This window comes from Heterocephalus glaber, unplaced genomic scaffold, assembly GCF_053883595.1.
Source record: "Heterocephalus glaber isolate CG9 unplaced genomic scaffold, H.glaber_assembly_v1.0 deba00001457, whole genome shotgun sequence".
Classification (NCBI taxonomy): Eukaryota; Metazoa; Chordata; class Mammalia; order Rodentia; family Bathyergidae; genus Heterocephalus; species Heterocephalus glaber.
Window position 1 is genome coordinate 18,305,188 of NW_028258305.1, and position 19,415 is coordinate 18,324,602.

The window sequence follows — 19,415 nt, forward strand, 5'->3', positions numbered from 1 at the left end:
TGAGCATAAGTGAGTGACAGAGTCCCTGAGATTTCACTTCTAGACTCTAGACTGAAAATCAAGACATGTGCAGCAGTGATGAGTTTTTTGTAGACTGGCACAATACTGTCATTTTCTTCCTCCTTTTGTGTTGGCTGTAATGGAGACACAGCACAGCATCTCATTTGTTTTTGCTAGGAGCTTCCCAGTCGAATATGCTCAACACATCTACTTCCCATTTGTGATTTCCACAAGACCTGTTCTTCTCCTGTATATGTTTAAAATCCTAAGAATGATACCATTTCAGCATTTTTAATTTTATCATATATTTGTTCTGCAGTCTTAGCCACCTTAAAAACCTTTATTACACCAAATATTAAAGGTTTGAAGAAGAAACTGTTCATATTTCACAAAGTTCAAATAATAAATCTGTGACTTCATTTAGCCTCTAAATAACATCAACTTTAAATAATGCAGCTTTTTGAATATGTACATTTTCACCAAATGAAGTGTTATAAATAAACCATGTAAGTTATAATAAGATTTAGTTGAATAGTATTTCCATGAAGAGCATGGCCAATAAAGATTTTCTTTAAATTAGGATTAAATACATCTAGTTATCAGCTATTATATTGCTTAATTTGTGGCTAGCTTTAAGGAACAGGGAGTCATTGTTTTCACATGTTTTAACAAATTGCAGAGAGTTGGAAATCACTAAATTTATACCAGTGCCTTTTGGCCTCCAGAATATCTAAGTAACACACAATCCCTGGATTTTTAGTGCTTCTGGAATCTGGGATGAAATAAAATGGATGCTTTGGAAAAACCTGCTATTTTTTCACTTTTCTCATGGTGTTGTGTTTAATAGGCCGTTAGTTGAATACACATAATAGGGCAAAATCTGCTCTGAAATTTAAATTAATGAAAGCTTTCTGAAGTGGCTTCCAAACAGAAAATTTAGGCTTCTTTTCATAGCATGGATAAGGATGGGAATTCTGATTAGCCATATAATGTAGACTGCTTCATGATTCATCTCTACAAATCAGCGGTTTGAAATCCTATAGTTAGTGTTGGGTGCCCTCCAGTAAGATTTTATGAACATCAGCTGAGTATTTGGCAGAACTACAATGTCAGTTGTCCAGACACCATTTTTTTCTGAATGAGCACATGTTTATATGTTAAATAATCACAGAACCAAATCAATTTTGGTTTTATTGCCATTGGCAGAGGTTAATACCCTGTGCAGTATATTTATATCTTCAGAAGGCTAAATATTACTAACCTTGGAGGAATGGAATAATTATAGAAATGGAAGTGATAGGCTAAAGAATTATTTCTTGAGGACTTAGATGATCTTTTACCTATTAATTTACCTGAATTTATTTCCTCAGCTAATTTGGTAAAATTATTTAATTGAATTAAAACTAAAAATGCTAAAGGGGCTGATTGAGTCTGAGTCAACACTTGTAATAAACTGCATATGAAATAGCACCTTAATAGATTCTAGGCTCAGGGTACCTGTTTTCAAGTAGGCAGCTGAGTTCAATTGCAATTACATTTCCCACTTCCTGGTTCTGAAACTTGTCAAGGACTGTACGGAATAGAAAAGTAAAGCTTCAGAGTAGGTGGATCAGTCCTTTGAAGCACCTTGGAGAAGTGACACCTGCAGAAAGCTCTGCTTCAGTGAATCACATCTCAAGTTCATCTTTAGTATGGAAAATAACTCATTTAATTGTATGAATTTTTTCTCTTCTCTTTCCTAGCCAGGAACAAGTAGCTTGTTACAAAGCTCTGAAGAGAGATGTTTCCCCTCTTTAATGCTGAAATTAATTACGTATGGTCTTCCATACTCTTTGTGTGTCCTGGAAAGAAGCACAGACCCATCCCAGCCCCACAACCAAGAAGATGGTACGTAGGGTTGAGTCCAGAGTGAGTTGCCTGCAGTGTTTTTGCTCTAGAAATTACAGCTTCCTGCATAAATAAAACAGAAAGGGCTGGTCCCATAACCATGATACTGAAGAAACATGCACCCTCAATAAAACACTCTATATGTTGTCCTCTTATAATCATAGTCATTGACTCTGACAGTCTACAGATTTACTCATTATTGATGCCAGAAAGGTGAAGCTTGATTTTAATTTCAAGGACATCTACATCCACTTAAGCTATAGGTGTTTTTTACAAAGTACTTTGGTAGTGGTTAGGAGAACCATATGAATGAAGTTAGGCCCTTACTCTACACTATATATTAAAATCAACTAAAAAATGGATTAAAGACTTAAATGCATGGTGCAAAGTCATGAAACTACTAGAATTCTACTATTATAAGTCTCTGTTTTCTCCTCCCAAATTGTTTCTGAGCACGGGGACCTGCCAAAGGTTTGCACTCATTCCTGGGAAATTGTCCAGAACAGGAATAAAATCAGGAAAGGGTGAAGCATGCCAAGAAGGAGCAAGTTCTAAACTTTTTTCTCTGTGGCAAAAAGAACAGGATTCATTGATTTCTGGTCTTTAACATGAAGCAGAGCCTGAGAAGCCTATTATTTCAGTTTTCAGCAGCAATACAGAAGGAACTGGCATGCCACATCTTGGAAAGGACCACTTCTGAGGCAGCTGGTTGCATCTTTGCATAACTAAAGCAGTAGTTGTTGCAGATAAAATATATGAATGTAGAAGGGCTGGGGATTTAGCTCAGTGGTCCACTGCCTACCTCTCAAGTGCAAGGTCCTGAGTTTGATCACTGGTAACAACAACAACAAATATATGTGTGTGTGTGTGTGTGTGTGTATATATATATATATATATATGAATGTAAAAATGTGATGCATGTCAGTATAGATGTTTAAAATTGCAAAGACAAAATAGGCTTTCTATGCAACAAATGTATAAGTGAGAGTTTGATAAAATGTATGAAAGAAAATCTGGGTATGGCTTGGGAGATTTTGAAAAAACATGAGATTCATAAACTAGTTTTCAACATCATATTAACTCCTAGCATCTTTTAGTATGCCTTTTTATCTTGCCTGCTTTTGAGAATGATCCATCAGGAATCTTTATTGGAGTTTCAATGACAGCCATATTGCTGCAGTCAACTTGTGCCTAACTGAAACTAGATACTCACTGACAATAGTTATCTGAAACAATACATTGCCCAGAGATTTGAAAACTTGTATATCTGATTTGTAGAGTCTCTTATCTCAAGCAGCTAATTATTTTTATTGCCCTATAGGAATTTATAGCTGTCAGTGGCAGTTGGGACTCTAATTTTAAGCATTTCCCTAATTGGCACATTAGTGAAGATAGGTGATTTCTGGTGAGGCGCTATCAATTACCACACTTTTCAACCTTCCAAAGGAAATGTGCCCTAACCAAAGAAGCTGAAGGAGCCTGGAGAACTGTTTGAGGGATTTGGGGATTATTTGTAATTTACCATAGATTCTTTGTTGTATTGATTATAACTTTCTGTGCTTATAGGGATTAATTAATAGGACTCAATATGAAAGGCTGCATGCTAATGACATTAACAGGAACCATAATTACAGAACATAATTGCCAATAATTCTTCAATGGTTATTTGGTAATCAGATTCTTTTGAGGTTAAATGAAAATCAAATAGACATTTTATTCATAGAGATATTAGCAATGCAACAATGCATCCATGATCACACTTGATGTTTAACCCCCTAGGAGATGTGCAGTGTGCTACCAAAGAAAAAAAAAAGCTTGTGGATTTCCAGGGATGGTTAGGTGGGAGACAGGGGGTATAAAAGTACAGCTTTTGAAGTCAGAGAAACATGGGTTTCCTTCAAGGTGTTATTACTTCAAGTGTAGCCTCTGAAAACCCACTTAACCCCACCAAGCGTCTGTTCTTCACTTGTATGTAGGGATAATGCCTGGCTCACGATGTTGTGTTAAAGACTAGGTGGAATGATGCTTGGAAGACCCTTAGTGTCATCCTTGCACACAGTAGGTACAACTCCAAAGCAGAAGCTCCTTGGTCAGAGCAGAGCGGGTGGTGCTCTGTAGCAGCTAGTTGCTTCCATGGAAGAGAAAAACTTTGGAGGCTCACATCACATCGATTCCTCATTTTGGCTGTGAGCCTTGTGCAATATGCTCAAACACACTGCATCTGTTTGAGCAACTGTAAAATTGTGCTAGTGATTTTCCTACCTGAAAGAGTTATTCATAGGATTAAATAGAGTAATAGAGGCAAATGATCAGAAGATTAGTACATAGGAGCATTTGTCTTACTGTTACCAATGAGGAAATGGCTGTGCATGAATGGTGAAGTAGAGAAAATTACCAAGAAGATTAAGTTCTACCAAAAAAAAAAAAAAGAAGATTAAGTTCTGTTTTGAAGAGAAGGTAGCTAGACATGGTGTCTTACGTTTGTAATCCCAGCACTCGGGAGGCTGAGGCAGGAGGCTCCCTGCCAGTTTGAGGCCAGCCTGGGCTACATATTGAGTTCAAGGCCAGCCTGAGCTACAAAGCAAGACCTTGTCTCAAAAAAAAAAAAAAAAAAAAGAACAGAGAGAGAGACAGAGAGAATCAAAATGGGAAGTCCTTCTGGCATTGCTGTTTGAAATAAACTTGGAATTCAACCATCTAGATTGGCTTGGGGTGAGAGGAAATGGAATTAAAGGAGAAAAAAGAAAAGAGATGGAATCGTCAATTGCACACAGGTGGTTATCTATGTTGTGCCAAGAGCAAGAGAAAATTAAACGGGGAGAAGTTTGTTTCTACCTGTATTAATTACCCTGTCATTATAACAAAATATCCGAGATAAGTTAATTAATAAGGAGAAAAATTTTATTTTGACTTACAGTTTTGGAAGTCCCAGTCTGTAATCAATTAACCCTATCGCTTGTAAGGAAGGAGCTCAAGCTAAGAGCTCATGGCTGAGCAAAACTGCACACCTCATGGCCAGGAAGTAAAACAGAGGGAGGACAGGGGCAGAGAATCCCCTCTGTGGCTAGAGACCTCTCTAGACCCCACGTCATTCAAGTTTTACCACCTCCCAGAAAGCGCCACTTTGGGGGTTTGGTGGGACACATTCAACATCTAAACAGTAGCACTGAGATTTATAAGAATTTGGGAAACTGACTCCACGTGTGAGCAATCTCTGCTTTCTGTCCTCCCACTTGCCTTATATTTTTACTCCCACCCCAGATGCCAAGAACATATCAAATAAACTGTGAACACAAAGAAAACTTCTTTACAATCGAAAGCTAGAGGTCCGTGGTCGAAGTGAAAACCACTTTTGAGCTGTGGTCCTCATTATGATCCTGGGAAACGTAAATGATCCATTCCATTTGATTGTAAATCAAAGCTGCACCCTCTAATCCCCATCTCTGTCTTACATTACTTATGATGCTCTGTGCCAGTAACGAACCTTTCAGAGAGTGCCCAAACTGCAATCACAAACCCACTTATTTATTGCAAAGTGCCAAAACTGCAATTAAACCTGAATACTGAAGTGAAGTTTTAGTTTAGAAAAAGCAACTTAGACATTAACATCTTTTACCTTAAAAGAAAAACACAATGACGTGCTTGCCATAAGTTCACCACCACAGATCTGTTCTGTAACATATGAGGAAAGCATATTGGTTAGGTTCATTTTTATCCTTGAACATGAGTTTGACCCCTTTGCTTGTCAACAGGACTGTGAGCAAGTCTTGACACTGGCTGGATGCAAGGAAGCTCACTGGAGTATTCAGCAATTCCCATTTCTATTGGTTTTTCTTTCTTTTTAAAAAAATTTTGCTTCCAACACACTGCTTTATTTATCTTTCACAAGGAGATATTGATCAGCTCTCCAAATGTCCTTTCTCATTTCTAGACATTCTCCCTGTTGATAATGTAGGAGTGGAGGAAAGTGTGGTTTTGGCCTTCAAATGTATCCTAATTTCAGAGCCGGTGCTAACCTCTGATGAGGGAGTTGACTGGCAGCCGCCCTCCAGTGGCCAACGAGGCCCCTGCCAAGAGAAACTGCCAACCCCAGCGGATCTTGTTTCAGAAATGCCTTTGCAAGCTGATTGCTAAAACTCAGACTCAGATTTTTCATTGATACAATAGTATGCTTGGTCTCTAGTTTATCCTATCAGGGAGCTCATGAATGCTTTCTTAACCCTTAGTGTCCCTAGGGAGTTAGTGTTATGTAACCATCGTAGAATTTTGCCACCATGCATATCAATTTTTCTATGTCAAAATTGATTCAGAAATACAATGTGGATGTCAGGAGAACATGGTGTAGCTCAGAAATTGGAATGAGGCTTGTCTAGGTTCGCATCAGTGCTGGATGCTTCTTTGATCTCAGCAGGGAGGGGGCTGGGCTGGCTGTCCATTGGCAGTAAGAGGAAAGAATTCTGTCTTGTGTATGTGTTGGAGGAATACTAGGGGTTGAACCCAGGGCCTTCACACTGAGAGACATACCCAACCCCTTTTTACTTTTTATTTTGAGACAGGGTGTCTCTACACTTCTAAATTGTCAAGCCTGGGCTCGAACTTGTGACCTTCCTTACACAACCTCCCAGAGTGCTGGGATTAACAGCGTGCACAGGACCATCCCTGGCTGGAATTCTGTCTTCTTTCTTTCTTCTCTTCCCTCCCTTTCTCTCTTTCTTTTTGCCTCCCATCCTTCTTTTTATTTTTTGTGCTGGGGATTTAACCCATGTTTTATTTATGCTAAGCAGGAGCTCTACACCTGAACTATATCACTAGTCCAAGATGTTTCTTAATTGACACAATATTTCCCCTCACCATATATCAATTCTGTTTTAAATCAAGAAATGAAGGGATGGGGCTGAGGGTGTAGCTCAGTAGTAGAACACTTGACGAGCATGTGAAATGTCTTGGCTTCAATCCCCAGCACGAGAGAGAGAGAGAGAGAGAGAGAGAGAGAGAGAGAGAGAGAGAGAGAGAGAGAGAGAGAGAGAGAGGAGCAAAGAAAAAGAGTCAGTCAAGACCATGTTCATGTTAGATTTGAGTTCCTTTGGAAATAGAAAAATGAGGGAAAGGAAGAAAATGAAAGGATGAAAAATAATTATTAGCAGTGGCACGTACCTGTGGTGGGAAAAGTGTTCCTTTCGAATTCCATTGGGATAGCTATAAACATAAAATTATGTGTGATTTATTGAACCCTGAATATGGACCACTTATATTGTTCCTTCTCTTACATTATATCAGTAGCCACTTCATGCAGATGAACTTACTGACTTCTCTCTATGGGTGGGTGGCAGAGGCTGCCCAGGGCTGTATAGCTAGTGAGCAGCGGATCTCCACCAGCTTGCTGGACTCTGAAACCTGCATACCGACCAGGATGCTTGCAGCCAGTAGCCTGTGCGGCTGCCTTCGAGGTTACTGTTTGCTGAGAAGACCGAATAGGGTGCATGAAGCAATGAGTAGGGAAGCATGGAGTGATTTGTTCAAAAAATGCTGACTTCGTGATCTTTTTCTTCTTTGTAGTCTTTTATTGTGATAATTTGAGTAGCAAACTAATTTCATCCTGTATTTCTGTATGCTTCTTGTAACATTTGGGCAAGATGTGGGGTTATGTTTGAAGAAAAGAACAGCTAGAACTTTAATTGTATTCTAAAGCTCTGTCTAATTATAATATAAAGCCTCTTGTAATATAAAACCTTTCTAGTTGGATTTTACTTTATGGAGGTAACTAAAGTAGTCTGGACCTCAATTTCCTTATCCATAGAATGGGGAAAACAGTTTTGTAAAGATCAAAAAATGTGTAACAGGCTGAATGAAGTCCTTCAGATTTGATAGTTTTTCAGTAAATAATAGCTATAATTGTTAATGATGTTGTCTTGTTACAACTATTAGTAGTATTAGAAAATATTTTATCAAGTATTCATATCTGGGGAGATGTGCCCCCTCTGCTGTTCATACTGTTTTCTATCCACACTGGAAATTCCTTGTGTTTCCATATAGTTACCTTCTTTGAGTCATTATTAAAATATGATTTTTTAAGTACTGGAAACTATAATAATATTTATATCATTGCTTTTCATAATACAAAGTTACACAGTTCTTCTGAGAATAAAGACACAGCTTTTATTTTGTAAATGATGCGTTTTTAAATTGTGTAACTCAAGTCTTGAGTGTTGTCATAAATTTTTTTAAGAGATGTGAGAAAAGAAATAATACTAAGAAGAAAAGGCTCAGTGTGGGGTGAGAATTCCAGCCCTGCACAGTTAATGATGTCTACAGAAAGTCAAGTTTGTGTTTGGCCTAAGAGCAACCTTCGGCCAAAATTAAACACAAGGCCATTGAGTGTATGATGTTTCTATAGAGGAAGAACTTTTTCTCATTTCTATTAATCTACATTCTCTCACAAAGGTTTGATTCCCTGGAAATTTGCTATTTAATCCTTTGCTGTTGAATAAAATTCAGAATAAAGTAGTATTTCTCACCTCTGTGCAAGGTAGGTGAGTATTTAAGAATGAAAAGAAATTCTAGGATTCTCTTATCGATAAAGGAAATGATGCAAAAGATGGGACTCTAGTGAGCTTTTTAAAGATTATGTGATGGCTGAATTAGTTAGATGGGATTCAAGTTTTTTAAAGTGGCCTTCTCTTTTATTAAGTAACTGATATTCAACTTTTTTCATCTGCAAAGTGCCTTTCTCATTGGTTTTCTGGAAAAAGTGATATTTGAAGTGTTTAGCATTAAGCCTGATTTAGTTAATGCTCTTTAAATGTTCCCCTCCTCCAGACATTACCCCTACTTCTTTTCCCCATTTCTCAGCTAAAACAAACTGCTGAACCAGGAAATTGTATTATGTGAAATATTTTCTGACAGAAACGCTGACAAGTTCCCTAGATTTAGTTTGCCACCCTCCATTAGCAACTCCTTATTAATTCTCTTAATAGAGTATACACTTTTAAAAATTTCAGTGACTTTAAGCACATAACTCACTAATTGCTAGAAGGAAACCAGGCCACTTAGTTTTTTATTTTATTCTTATTTTTTTGGTACCAGGGATAGAACTCCTTGCGCTTGTGAGGCAGGCAGTGGAACCACTGAGCTAAATCCCTAGCCCCAGGGCACTTAGATTTAAACTGTATGGACCAAGAGCAACAAAGGTATGAGTTAGGAAACCATCTAACACTAGTTCTAATAGCAAATCACCTCGCTAATACAAAAGTAAAGGTACATTCTGTCCAAAAAGGTGAAATACATCCTTTTCAAAAATGGTAGATGTTCTGATTATGTTTACCACCTTTTTCTATAAGAAAAATATCAGCTAGTTTTATTTTAGAACCATCTTCCTTTCCTTTATGCTTTTTGTTCTGCTGCAGTACTGAACTATGCTTCAGCAAATCCTAATGAGCTTGAGCAAGGCTTTTTCAGTTGCACAGTATATGCCACTAGCTCAGTGGGGGACACTGAGTCTATGTATTGACCTTAGAAAATTAAATATCCTCACCATGAAAGTGAGAAGATCGAAATAACTAATGCGGTGGAGAGTATTTCCTGAAATCTTTGTCTGTGTTATTGTGAATGTAACTGTCTGCCCCTTTATTATTTATTAGTAGTAGCAGCTACCATTTATTTATTTTTTTATTTATTAAAAAACAATTTTTTTTTGTACTGGGGATCGAACTCAGGTCCTTGCTTGCAGGACAGGCGGCGGAATCACTGAGCTAAATCCCCAGCCCAGCAGCTACCATTTATTAAGAACTCAATCCTCGTAAGGGATCTATTAGGCCAGCATTATTATCATGCCCATATTCTAGATTAGAACACCAAAATCTGAAAATTAAGTAGTTGGTCCATGATCATATAGACTTAAGTTTCTGTAAGCCAACCAAACCATTTGACTAGAGAAGCCATGTACTCTCTATATAGGTGACATTTCTAGGTGAAAGTTTACTTTTTCATATGTATGTGTGTCTGTGTGTGTGTTTGTATGCATATATATCTTTGAAAGTAAATTCCTTTTTTTCTGCAAGATTTAAGAAGCAGTTTAGGCTGTAATTTATTTTTATACAGATTGAACATAAATTGATAAAAATGAGACTGGGTAAGTGATAAAATTACCAATGCTGAATGGTGATCGATTTAACATTAATTGATTGTGTATATTTCTTCTATTTTTCTTTTTGTCTTTTTATTTGTGGGTGGTATATAGCTAGTTAATGATGTTTGTTGGTAAGTAAACACCAGTTTATTAAAACTAGTATCATTTGAATGGATATTGATAGGAATAAGATAATATCTCAAATCAGGTAGGATCCAGGTCTCAGGAATGGCCACAAAGGATATCTAGAACCAGGGAAGGAGAGAGGAGAGTCCAGTCTTGCATTTCCTCTTACTGGTGACGAATGAGTTTGACATGACTATGGTTAAGGTTCCAGGTGAAATGATTGTACTGGTAGTGATTCTCTGAACTGTTACCATTTTTCTCTATTGAAAGTGTCCTCTGAAAAGTTAGCATGAGGAAAAGGGAGAGAACCTGCAAGAAAAAGAGGCATCACGAAACTTCATAAATTGATACATTTGCAAAGTCATTAGATGACCATGAGGCATCTCCTTGCCTCACCTATTTCAATATTTCAGGAAATCATTATGTTTACATTGAAATAAATGCATCACTACGGTAATATAATAAAATAAGAATGTTAAAATGAAATAGAAGATGTGAAATTATATACCTTCTGCAGAGCTCAGTGATTCTAAACTTTAGATAAATTTTTATTCTTTTCTCCTATCAGGAATATTTTTTAAGGGAAGACAATAGAGAATGTAGTGGAAACATACCTTTGATGTTATAGATGAAATTTACAGTTCAGTTGTTTTCTGAAGTCATGATATAAATAACTCAATCTTTAAGAAAGTGGATACTTAGACCCAACCAGTGAGCGAATATTTATCATTTAGCAGGGGAAGCTGGTTAAATCTGGATTCTCTTGTGCCTCTGTCATAAATGGCAACCCCATTTTGGAAAGACAGCCAAATAAGATAATGAGGACAGTTTTGATCTTGTTTTAATTAATATTGATTTTTATATGTCAGTTTTATGCAGGCAGGGAGACACAATTATGCCCTTACTGCAGTAAGTCATACTCTTCGTGGATTTTGACAGACAGAAGGAGTAATTTTAGTGGTAGGAGTTAATTTGCACAGGCATTAATGCATGAAAAGGTTGGTGATCATGTCTAATTGTTTCCTTTGTTACTAGCTCATCTAAAAAGAAGGTTCATGAACCAAGCTGTGGGAAATTATCGATTAGAACGGTTTCTCCAAAAATGGATTGCTTAAAGTTGTTCTTCTTTATAATCGGTTTTTGATTCCAAAATGATCCTTTATTCTATCCTTTTTCCTTCTCTTTCTCCCTCATAGTCCTAAGCCTACTACACTAAATATAGGAACATGCATAAAAAGTGGGTAAGTTTATAATTTCTTCTAATTCTGCCAAAATGAAAATACTAGGGAAGACTCATTTTTAAAAATTTAATATTAACAATCTCATTGACTTTTATGTAAACAGAAACACAAATTCATACAAGTACAAAAGATTTGCTAATTTTAAGAAATTGGGGGTGTCGACTTTAGCCATGTATAATTTCTTTTGAATTCTCGTCAGTCAGTTCCACTGATTTAGTAAAGATTCAGCTTTATCATAATCAGAGAGCCTTTAAAAGTGTTTTCTCTGTTCCTATTTGTATACTTAGTGATAATTTCTGAATGCTTACCTCACACGTTGCAATATATGATACTTTCCTAGAATCTTTATAGACTAGATTGACAGAAAGACATTTAAAGACAGCTTTTATCTATATTGGGATATTTTTCCCTTCTGAGGAAAAAAAATGCACCACTTTTCTATTTCACATAAATAAAGATCCAGAGTTCAGGTACTTTGGTAGCTACAATCTTTTGACTGTGGTTATCTTGACTCTACCGTCTTCAGCACAGTTTTTGCTCTTAGCTTGTCTTTCTGTGTTCACAAGTTAGGTACAATAGTTTCACATTGGATCAAGATATAACCATAGTTTAAAAGACAGACCAGGACCATGTTTGTATACTTGTGTTTTGTGTGAATTTCAAATGAGAACCTTTTCCTCAAGGTCCCCAGCAGTTTTCTTCTAGTCTCATTGGCCCATCGGTAAACTCATCCCAGGCTTCAGAAGGAAACCACCAGGAATGTCTCAGCTCTCAGGATGCATGTACCCAAGCTGAGCAAGATTTGAAGGGGAAGACATATGGGAAAATGACAGTTTTATAAGGTACTTAGAGGTTATTAAAACAAAATTTTTCCAAGAAACATGCGAAGTAACCTATATATTGGTAAAATGACATGATAAGGCTGAAGGGCATAGAGAAATCACCACAGACTGACAACTGTGTTTGCCAGCTTGATTTTTTTTTGATACTGAGGATCGAACTCTGACCTTGCGCTTGCAAGGCAGGTGGCAGAACCAAGCTAAATCCCTAGCTGCCAGTTGGTTTTTATAATCAATAGTTTTTAAGTATTTCATTAATCATAAAGTAAGCAAATTCTATTATGTTTCAGAATTGTATAAGACATATGGATGGGGCACTTCACCTACTTTCCTTTGAAAGCAGGAACAGCATTTAAGCCTAAGATATGTATCTTTAAATCAGGCCTCCATTGGACAAGACACTTAACTTTTGATATCTACTATTCAGTAATGATGGCAATGTTAAAATCTTCTTCCTGCCATATGACTTTGGAAAAATTATAAGCGAGTAAAGAAGTAAATATTGATTAAAACTGTGTTGTTGTACAATATATAAAGACTAAGAAAATAGAATAAGTAGTCCACAGAAGCTTCCTTCATTTAGTAGTTTCTGATAATGTAGGAGATTTTGTTGATGATTAGATTTAACTAACATTTAGTGTTATATAAACACACATGTAGCAAAAGATCTGTTAAGGTCAAACTATATAAGATTGCAAGTTCACTTAGGTAAAAATAAATGGATGAATATTATGAATGTCATATGCTTCATCCAAATATTTTTAAATAGATAGATGCCAAGGAAGTATTTGAAAGCAAGAGAGCTATGTTTCAGTTTGTGACTTGTATATTATGTTTTTAGTATCACTGCATAATGAAAGTATCTTGAAAACAGTACTAGTATGTACTTTTAACCATGCAAAGACATAAATACAGTATCCTCATGACTCTAATGCCCTTACTCTATTTCCATTGCACTAATGTAAAATCCCTCATCTTAAGAATTTTTAAGAATTTTTGCTATCTATACTCTTATTACGTACAATGTTACAGGAAGAATTAGTGTTTGTGGTGAGCTGGAAACCAGAAGCATGGAGTTCAGTTCCACCCTCCTTGATTGGTAATGTTCCCATCAACATTTACAAGAACTCTGGTGTTGGAAATCTAGAGTAGGCCTTAGAGAACACTAACCCAAATCCAAGTCTTCTACAGATGAGGAGCAGTATGAGACATTCAGTGACTTGATCCAAGACAGATCTGGAGGCAATTCTTATTACCTCTTGGGGGTCTTTTCACTATACACCTAGCTGCTAGATGATGCAGTACAGATATTACCCTCTGTGATCCTGCTTGCCTCATTGGGAGGCTTTTGTTTCTTATATTGGTTGTATTTTGTTATTCTTTCCAAGTATTCAGTTTGCTTTTTTTTTTTAGTTCAGAGAGCCTCAGGACCTTCCTTTAGCAAATTATAGTTAATATTTGCCTATTGAAACATTTATCCCTCTAGACTCCAAATTAAAGGATTTGTCAAATTCTCTATATAAAATTATGTAAGATTTCAGAAAAGCTGCAGATAGCTGCCAGTTTCCACCAAGTAACTCAGGTACTCTTTGTTTATTCCAATGTGTAAGAGATTGAAATATTAGAAATCTGCACTTTCCATACCTTTTTGAAGAAAAGTAGAGCTTTTTGTGTGACATCTTTTCAGTTCTGTATAAATTAGATATTAAATAGCTCTCTATTTAAAGGCAGTGAGAAAGGTATTATTTGAAATGGAAAATAGTTGTTTAAGATCAGAATATATACAAAGTTCTACTTCCATCATCCTTTGGAGATGAGTAGCAAATAGGGTAGAGTCGTGGAGTATTTATGCAGTTTAATAATAGAATGCCATTAATGTAAAAATCGGCCCAGTGTATCACTAATATTCAATTAGAAAGAAATGGTCCCCAGTAAATTCTTCTTAAAACCAATAATTACTCCAAAATAAACAGATTTGTTTGCTTGTTTTTCAAGGGAATATGATCTAAAATGCAATCTTTGGAAAGGCAACATCTACTCTTGTTGAGTTCAGAAACCAAATCCAGGTCTATTTTGTAGTTTTTTTAAAAATCTTATGTCATTAGAATTTTACATCAGAATTAATACTTAAAATTGGTATTTGGTTTATAAAACCATTCTATAAATAAATGTTTCCAGCACTCATGGTTCCAAAGCTGTTTACAACTCTTTTCTTCAGGTAGCTTCATACTTTCTTCCTTTCAGAATTTGCATGTTTGGAGAAATTTTGTCTTCCATAAACCTTCTTAATAAACCTTTGTCTCTCCAATATATTGATATTTATAAGCATTTGCCTACAAAATGTGTGTACCTTTGATTGTTAAAAGCAAAGAAAGTCTGTAAAAGAAAGACTGCTTTTCACATGGGAGTCTTTTTTTGAGGGGGTACCGGGGATCAAACTCAGGACCTTGCACTTTTGAGGCAGGCGGTGGGGCCACTGAGATAAACCCCCGGCCTGGGAGTCTCCTTTGGACCACTGTCAGTGGACATTTTATAACAAAATGTTTAGTTCATTTTAGTAACATTAAAAGATCCTATCTTTAGTCAATGCTGTGATTAAAAACATATTGCAAAATGTGTATATTTACATGGAAAACCGAATATATTCCCTGTATTTTCAAACGAAGAAAGAATACATCTCTGCTACACAGAATAATTCTCCAAAATTATTAAATGGCTGAAATTTATTAGCACTAGAAAAGCAGGTTTCCCTCCATAAACAGTCTCCTGAGCTAAGATGTTACTGATATTGTACAGCTTAGAAGTTAAGACTTTAGAGTTGTCCAACCTGGGTTCAATTCTCAGCTCTGTGCTGTACATTTAACAATACCTTAGACATGTGATTTCATCTTTTTTTAAACTCATCTTTCTCAGATTTAAAATGAGAACGATACCATCTGTGTCACAAAGTAGCTAGGATAATAAAATAGTACATCTCAATGGTATAGTAAGAACTTCATAGAGTTGCTGGTCTCAGGTCACTGTATTTTTCATTTAATGATTTTCAGATGCTAGGCTTTGTTAGAATACTGTATTCTCCACCATGTGTCACTCCTATAGAAAATAAGGCCAACATTTCTGATATTTTTTGTTAGCACTCAATTCAAGATACCACTGTTGGACCAGGGATTTCGCTCAGTGGTTTTGCCGCCTGCTGCGCAAGCGCAAGGACCCAAGTTCAATCCCTGGTACCAAAAAAAAAAAAAAAAAGGATACCACTGTAACATCTATCTATTCATTCAACAAAATATTTATTAGACACATGCTATTGAAGCCCTGCCTTAAAACCTGAGGGTTTAATCATGTAAAGAAGAAAAAAGATTTTCTATCTGTTTTTGAAATTCTTTTAAGGTATAAAAACATTAAGTAGGTTATTCTACAAAGAAACCTAATGCTGCTTTCATATCAGGTAGCTCAGAAAGAAAGGAGCTGTAGAAAGAGTGGAGGTGTAGGAGTCTCTCCTGGACAGATATGATCTAGTTCAATAGTGGTGAACCTATGCCACACATTTATTTGTTTTTCTTTTAAGACAAAAGATGTTAATATATGAGTTGTTTTTCTGAACTAAAACCTAGGTATTGACGTTTTACTGCAGTGCTGGCACTTTGCGATAAATAGGTGGGTTTTGGGTTGCAGTTTGGGCACTTGTCTCTGAAGGGTTCCCCATCACCTAGTCACTGACTCTGAGCACCAAATCTTTCCAAACAAATGGCATTGATGAGGGAATCAAAATGATGAATATATTGAACCAGGTAAAGAAGCAAAAGAAAAAGTAGGCGGAAGGGAGGAAAAGGAGTTCGGAGTAGAGAAAAACAGCAAGTTTAAAAGTCCTGTTGTAGAAAGGAAGTGGGAAAACTTCAAGGTCATTGTAGCTGGAAATCAGGGAACAGAGAACAGTAGTTTGAGATGTGATTAATGACATTTTTTGTTTTAAAACCAAGCCCAAATTCCTAGGCCATATTAAAACCTAGAGTAACAAAGAGACATAATTTTTGAGATTTTTCTAAAGTGTTAATATATCCAGATTTGTTCCTACAGATTAGGAGGGCTTGGAATGCATGTTGAGGACCTACTAGAAAGGCATTGCAGTAGTCCTTGTTATAATTTCTTGGACCTGGATGGAGGTAGTGAAGATAGAAGGCTGGCAATCCATCAGCGGTATAGATAAAGATTTAAAGAATAAGGCTTGAAGTATTTTGAGGTTGTATAAGAACGTAAGTAAGTAGTTAGACCCATGGATCTGGACTTAAGAGAAGGTATCTATCTGGGATGAGGCATCTCAGTATAGACACAAAGTGAAGGTCATGGGCAATGCGGAGATAAAAAGGAATCATTGAGTTATAACAGGATTAGAACTTTTAGATAGGATGATGAAAAAAATAGGAGCAAGAGTGTTGCCACAGTGAGGGATTATGATGTCTACTGGGCTCATATTTTGTAGTCATTTATTGATATATAATCTCATAGTTGCAAAATTTCCAGTGGATTAAACAGGTATTCTAGATGAAAGGAGAAAAATATGCACAGAATGTTAGTTTAATGGAATCCAGTGTCTTTTTTTAATTCCCTAATAAAAGAACCCAGGCTCCTTCTTTTTTCTCTCTCCCTCCCTTTCCCCCCTTCCTCTCCCTCACTGAGCAAACTTAAAAACATTTTTCAAAAAACGAGAGTCAAATATATGATCCAGTCCTGAAGTATCTAGGAACTTAATTCTTAAGCCCTTCATTCCTCTTTCCATCTTATTATCTTGGTTTTCTCTTTTCTTATATTCTTGGTTAATTTCATAGTATTTATAAGTTTATTTCTTCCTTGCTATTTGTGTTCATCTTTTTAAGTCAGATGTGCCTTATAAAATATTTTTGTAGCAGAGGGAGTATAAATAAATTAAAGTATAAAATGTGTATATATTAACCTGATGAGATTTTCTCCAAAATATTTTACAGAGGCAATTATGTTTTGACATCTTTATCAATGTAAATTTTTATTTAAGATTAGCAATAAAAGAGAGGCCTGTTAACTCTGCCAAGTTTAAAATTCTGCCTTTTGTTTGTAAACTTTTAAATATGCACCATTTCACTACAGTGGTCAAGTCCAGATAAGTAACCTTTCCATATATCTTTCATATTGTGGTGAATTTTTTTTTTTTTTTGCGGTACTGGGAATTGAACACAGGACCTTGCACTTGCGAGGCAGGTCCGGTACCACTGAGCTAAATCCCTGGCCTGAGGTAAATTGTATTTTTATATACAGATAAGTATATGGTAGCCTCAGAACGAGCCTTAGTGGATATTAAAAGGCTGATCTTTAACTTTCTCATTTGTTGACATTTAGACTTATTGAAGTCCTCCATTTTTTTGCTCTCTGGATTTATAACTCATATTAATTTAGTCCTAAAGCATATTGTCTGTTCTTTGAAATGCTTCTGCTCTGACATTCTAACCAATAGTATAAAGAAGAGTGTTTTTTTTAGGATGTATGTGTGTGTTTGCTTTATTTTTTCCTGGTGGGAAATATTTTAAGTCATACATACGGTGCCAGAAAAAGCATTTCTCTACAGCCCATTTGTTTTATGTAGACTGCCAGACTGAATTTAAAACCTCATCTGAGCAAGCAGTGGACCTTTGAGCCAGGTGCTTGTTCCTTCGTTCTTTTTATGATGTTTGATGGTTCATTAGAATTCTGTCTTCACACCTAGCAAAACAGAAAGTAATCATAAATATGATGTTTATTGTCACAGAAAAGGAAAAAAAGAGCAATGAAACACTTAGGGCTATTGAAGTTTCATCTCAGTCATTTTATCTTGAAATGATGACCTGCCCTTGTTTTTTATGGATTCACAATAACCCATCCAGCAGCACTGGGTAAAAAAGGTACCACCAAGCCACAGCATTTACTTGCAATAATGTAGTATTAAAACATGGTATCTAGGTACTTTGTAATTTGTGTTACATTACATTTATGTTCCACTAAAATGTTCTTTCTGAAGTAAGAAATTTGCTTGAATGGGAACAAATTTAAAGGTTTAGGACAAGGTTCTTGAGGGCTGGCATAACTGATATTTGGGTCCTCATACTTTCTGGCTATGGGGCCATGACTGTGTATTGTAAGATAGTTAGTTGAATCCTTGGCCCTTTCTTTACTCACTGGATACCAATAGCAGCCCCTTAGTTGCTACAAAAAAAAAAAAAAAAAAAGAGAAGAGAAGAGGAAAAGAAAAGAAGAGAAAAGTCAAGTCTCTAGATAATACCAAAGACCACTATAGGGCAAAGTTACCCCTAGTTTAGAACATTGGATTCAGCATAACCTTTAATAGTCAAGATAAATAAATAACTTTAAGCGTAAACATCTCAGAACTATACCCCAAACACATATAACCATAAGTATACAAACATGAAAAAGAAAATATAATTCATAGGTAGTTGGAGTTTCTTAAAAATATATATTATAGCTCTAGTTTGAAACCAGAATGAAAACAGCATCTTTGCTAGTTAAATGTCTTAAAATGTCTTAATAACCATTGAGAGTTAATGACCTTTAATCTAACTTAATTTCAATGGTTGATCATGATCAAAACTGCATTATGGAGTATTAATCTTCTCCATGATAAGCAGTTTAGAAAGAGCATGCCAGTTCCCAGTCCACATTGATATTTTTCTCCAAAAACCGTTTCTGGTAATGTGATAAAAATAATAATAACAAATCCTGGCTGTATTTACCTTTTCATTATTAAGTGCAGTTGTATTATTTACTGTTCTAGCTAAAGGAGCAAAATACTGCAAGGAAATAGAAGTGTCTACAGAGATAACTAAATTATTCATTTGTTGCTAGTGGATGTTAATCACTTAATGCTTATTTCCCATTGTAAATGAAGCAATCATTAGGATTTTTTTTTTTTGTTTTTAAATCTCCTTTCCTTTATGATAATAGAAGGGAAACTAATAATTTAAGCAAAATTTCAGCTCAGTCTAAAATCTGAGCAATTAAAAATAAGTTATTTCTCAATTTTTATCTAATGTTGGATTGTTTTGTCAGTAAATTTATCCAATTAAATTTGATTTTCTATAAATTTACTGATCCATTACCTGGCAACTTTAACAAACTGCTGATGCAGACAGCAGTAAAACCAGTTTCTGTCTACACAAATGTTTCCCGTTTGCA

General features: G+C 35.9%; 1 protein-coding gene across 47 annotated transcripts in view; it reads left to right on the plus strand.

Moving 5' to 3' along the window:
• The window catches only part of Nrxn1 (neurexin 1), a 1,121,547-nt gene that overhangs the window by 282,393 nt on the left and 819,739 nt on the right, over positions 1–19,415 (plus strand). The window lies entirely within an intron of this gene.